The sequence below is a fragment of the Pyxicephalus adspersus genome, chromosome 4 (genome assembly GCF_032062135.1).
Source record: "Pyxicephalus adspersus chromosome 4, UCB_Pads_2.0, whole genome shotgun sequence".
NCBI classification, from domain to species: Eukaryota; Metazoa; Chordata; class Amphibia; order Anura; family Pyxicephalidae; genus Pyxicephalus; species Pyxicephalus adspersus.
This window is the reverse complement of record NC_092861.1, coordinates 151,791,793-151,796,906: the sequence shown is the minus strand read 5'-3', so window position 1 is coordinate 151,796,906 and position 5,114 is coordinate 151,791,793. Positions and strand designations below refer to the sequence as shown.

General features: G+C 46.1%; 1 protein-coding gene across 1 annotated transcript in view; it reads left to right on the top strand.

Moving 5' to 3' along the window:
* The first annotated feature begins 1,117 nt into the window (after window positions 1-1,117).
* The window catches only part of DAAM2 (dishevelled associated activator of morphogenesis 2), a 135,631-nt gene continuing 131,634 nt past the window's right edge, over window positions 1,118-5,114 (top strand). The window contains exon 1 of the mRNA XM_072410001.1: window positions 1,118-1,253. The gene's annotated coding sequence lies outside the window, so the exon portion shown is untranslated. The remainder of the gene's footprint in view (window positions 1,254-5,114) is intronic.

The window sequence follows — 5,114 nt, the reverse complement described above, 5'->3', positions numbered from 1 at the left end:
CATGAGCCCAGGTTGTTGTGAACCAATTCTTGCCAGTGATAAGATGGTGAATGGATAAACATCACAGTCATAAACTCATCTCTCTGGTTTTTATTGCTTCTCCTTCTGCTCACATTTGAGTTTTGCTATATAGGGACAGCAAGGGGCTGATGCCAGGTCAGATTCAGGTACTTATACTGCTGACCTGAAAATAGAAATACCAGTAATGAAACATCAATGATTTGGGATAAGGTCTGAGATTAAACTCTATGTGGTCACAGCTTGCAGTTTTCATATGTTTCTGTGAACATTTGCAGGAAGCAAAGCTCGTTGTTCACCTTGCAAATTATCACGCTGCTCATAATAACCACCAGCCAAGAGGAATACTGTTTGCACCATAGGAAGCAATAATACCATTGGCTGAGCAGTACCCCTTAACATTATAGGAGGCAATAATACAATTGGCTGAGCAGTACCCCTTAACAATCACCAGCCAATAGGAATTTGCACCATAGGAGGCAATAATACCATTGGCTGAGCTGGCACCCCTCAATAACCACCAGCCAATAGAAATACTGTTTGCACCATAGGAGGCAATATTACCATTGGTTGAGCAGTACCCCTTAACAACATAGGAGGCAATAATACCATTGGCTGAGCTGGTACCACTTAATAACCACCAGCCAAATGGAATTTGCTTCATAGGAGGCAATAATACCATTGGGTGAGCAGTACCCCCTAACAACTACCAGGGATTCGGGATGCTCTGTGCTACTTACCTAAACAACCGACTCCCATCTGAGCCCATCCTAAGGTTCTCTAAATGGCAGCGAACATTCACCCAACTGATGGTGAGTAGAACCCGGCTGCATTCACCCATCACTATTAATAATCATTGCATTGATTTGTGTCTTTTATATCTGCCCAGCATTCAGCTTTAAAGTGAACTTTTTGCACTTGCACCTAACTGTCCCCTGTTTTTGTGTTAGGAGCAGAAAATTCTGCAGATTCACTTTAAGTGTAAAGCTGTCAGCATTCACTGTGGGTGTAGATTTCATGAATTCTGTGCCTTTAAGGCTGTGCACACAGTAGCTGGGAGAGTCCTGCCTCCTCTCTGAGCTCTGGAATGGAAAGCAGTTCCTGATGTGTTCAGAAACACACACCCTGTATGCTGCCCCAACCTCAGCAACATTCTGCTCCAGCCTGAGACCATGGGGGTATTAGGAGCCTGAAACTGCACTGCACCCCCTGCTGCTCCCCCTGCTGCACCACAGGTAAGTCACCCCAACCAATGCCCTTGTCTTGCTTCTTTTTCTGCTTTCTTGCTGCATTCCCTAACAACAGCTGCATAAACAAGGCTGAGCTCTGCTGCTGCTCCACAAAATGCAGAGGAATGGCTGCTTCTACGCATTAACCCTTCGCCGCAATATGACGTCAACTTGCGTTGGACGTGACGTCATGCCAGCTTTGGTTTGAGGATGAACCACAAATCCCAGCTTGGCACGACATGCTTGGACTTGTAGTTCCTTAGCCATAGAGTTGTATTGGATCTGCACGTTCTGCGGTTGGCGAACGTGGTGAAAATTGGGGCACGTGCCATAAAAGTGAGCGGTGACTCAGGTATTGGTGATGCTGCTGTATTCATGTTATGGCTGGAGATATCAGAATCATACTGATACTTTGTTACCTGTCCCTCACATTGGTACCCCTCAGTGTCCGGTCACCAGGGAAGCAGAAAGATCTCTGCGGTGGACCCTGTTGGCGAACATGGCTATCCATGTCTGAGGTGGTCATGTTAGGCTGACCTTGGTGGCAATTGATGGCATTTGCCCGGTTCCAGTGGACGGTTGTGTTGTGCAAGGTGGATCATCCAAAAAACGACTGCGACCGGGGGCGCCATGCCAGCCTTGGGTTAGCGGGCAGATGGAGGAGTTGTGTTATGGAGATGTCAGCGCGCTGATTCTTTGTTACCTGTCCTGCACTCTGATACCCCTCAGTGTCCAGTCACCAGATCCATCTCATCTTGTCACCTGTGACACCAGGGAGCTTTATAGAAATATTAAAGAAATATATGAATCCTCTGCACTGAACATATTGCATGGATTTAGGATTTGGAAGGTTTGTACATCAATCATCTCCTACAACACCCCCACCAGCAAATCTGCAGCTGGACCCCTCTGGCACTTCAGTGTAGAGTTATATGTGCTTGTTATGTTTCAGTTCCTTCAGAGCCTTATCTGCATGGAGTTTGTATGTTTCCCCCATGTTTTCAGTTCTTGTTGTCTTTGTACAGCCCAGAAATAAAGAAGTTCTGCCCAAGGTTGTTCAGAAGGATGCTGTGATCTATTGGCGGGGACATTAGAGTGTCAGCTCTGCTGGTGGAGTGAAATAAATGGTATAGGATCCTCTGGGGGGCTGGCGGAGTGTTATCTGTACAGCGCTGCAGTATATGTCGGAGCTATATAAATGTATAATAATAGTGTGTGACTGTGGGAGGACATTAGAGTGTCAGCTCCTCAGCCTAGAGACTGATGGGACTATACACTTTCATCAGTGAACCTGGGTGATCCAGCAAACCTGTAATGGATCTGGTCCAGGATTAAAAACATTTGCCAACAAATAGCAAATGACTTAAGAAATCTATTTGTTTCCGATGCTGGATCACCCAGGTTCACTGATGAAAGTGTATCCTCTCCGGAGAGCTTTAATAAATCCGGCCAATGTATGGATGGCTCCTTGTGTGTGCCGGATACTACGAGAACGTCTTTTATACAGGGGCATCAGTGGGGGAATGCTATGGGTGAATGTTCAGTGTATATAAATAGCTCTGGCTGGAGTAGATCAGGAAGGGGGTGTGCAGTGAATGTAGAGGAGTGTGCAGTGAATGTGGATGGATGTACAGTGAATATAAATGGATAGAGGGGATGCAGATGAATAGGGCTGTGTGGTGAATATCGATCTATAGAGGGTTGTACAATGAATGACAAGATTATTCAATGAATGAAGTGTGCAGTGAAGGTTGATGGAGAGAGAAGTGTGCAGTGAATGTAGAGAGGTGTGCAGTGAATGTACAGTGGGAAGGCGTTCTGTGAAAGTAGACAGGGAGGGGTGAATCATAAATACTGACAATGATTGTGAATTGTACAGTCTCTAGGTATGTAGAAGTGTTGCTGCCCCCCCCCCAGCACATTAGGAGTTTGGTGACCCCTGGGATTTGTAGGGATTGTTGGAATCCCCCTCCCCATGTATGTCATGTATGTGGTATGTGTCATGTATGTGTTCCCCTCTCTCTGGGTACATGATGATGCCAGGATCGATCCCTCTGTTGGCACTCTGCCCCCCTCCCATCCCCCGCTATAATTAGGGCATGTGGCGACGGGTGGGATGGGGGTTGTGGTGCAGCGTGTGCCCGGGGTGACATTGACGGGTATCACTGGATGCCATCGAAATAGATCAGACTGGCGGACAATACATTCATATTCACTCAAGACAAAACATCCAATCAGCTGGACACATTCCTACGTACAGGCTGATGGGGTCTTTGCTGTGCGCTTGCTCTGATATTTGGAGCCTTGGCTGTCCCTCCAGATTTGCCCCATCCTACAGGAAACCCAATGATGGATTTTTGCTACCTACAAATTGGCCGAGACCTCAAAATTCAGAAATCCTAAATATGTAAATTTTGACTTAATATTGAAGTCAGTGCTGAGTCTCTCAACCAATAGTAAGGAAGAGGGGGTGGAGCCAGTGCCCATAAATGGAGATGATGTTCCAGACCCCATAATTACCCTTCATGTTCCTCCACCTTCACTTATTCTTCCATCCTCCAAGTCATTGCATTTGATTTGCATAAAATTATTTAACCAACCAATCATTGTTGTGTATCAATCCCTTCCACTCCTTGTGATTGGTTCTGCAGTAAGGGGGCGTGTCTTATCGTTAGTACTTTGTATCTAAATTGTATCTCTAGAATAAAATATCACAAATCTCCGCTCCCATTGGCCACATTCCTTTTCTTGATGATCCTGCCAGTAATACACTTCCTGTCCCGGTGTGACAACGCTCAGTAAATATTCTGTGTGTAATAGGGAGCTTTGTGTCACTGCAGGGCCAGAACTCATCCTTCTTCTCTTCTCCAGGGGGGGGTTCTCTGTAGTCCACAGAGGGGAAAATATTGGGGATAACACTGCAGTGTGCACAGGACAGGGGGTGCACTGGATTTTCTCTCAATGTTTTATATAGGGGCCCCATATAAATATGGAAACTTCTAAATCCCCCCCCATATATATATATATATATATGTTTGTAGATCCTCAGATACCCCCCCCAAATAAACATCTCTGTGGGGGTGCGCAGCGTGTATATCCCCAGTCTGTTCTCCCAGGTACCCCACGGAAATCGAATGCCATTGTGGCCCCTGCAAACCACTAACCAGCAAATCCCCCCTCCCCCATCCCTCATTACACTAAGAAAATAAAAACCAATAAAAGAAACGAAACTGCAAATGTGCAATAAATAAAAACTGCGCCGACTTCCAAAAAATTCTCAATGAACAAAAATAAAATGAGAAGTGAAAAGGGAAAACATTTCCAGAGGTTTCCCGCTTCCTGGGGATGAACTTTGGGTTTAAAGAGGACCTGTCACACATTCTCAGTAAGAGGAACACTTGCAGGTATTTATCACCTCTCATACAGAAGGACGGCACCAACTTTGTTCAGGCATTAATAATATTAAATTAATAAACAGGATTTATATAGCGCCAACATATTACGCAGCGCTGTACATTAAATTGGGAATGCAAATGACAGATACAGACACAGGAGGAGGGGAGGACCCTGCCCCGAAGAGCTTACAATCATTAACCGCTTGTTCTCTGCTATATGTAGGCACAAAGTTGCCAGGTGTACCCTCCCCCGATGATCCTGCCATGGCAGCAACACACATGCTCTGAGCAACATTCTTCCTGTGGCAGCTCTGCTCCTTCCATCCTTTCCTGGAATGTTTGCCGCCCTGCTGGACAGGTGCAGGTGGTGCGGTGGATATTGAACAGCCGGCTTCTCATTTTCCCCAGCCGGGGTCAGAGGTCAGCGAATGATGGGCTTTATTGCACCCCCATAATCCCATAAACCCCCCTC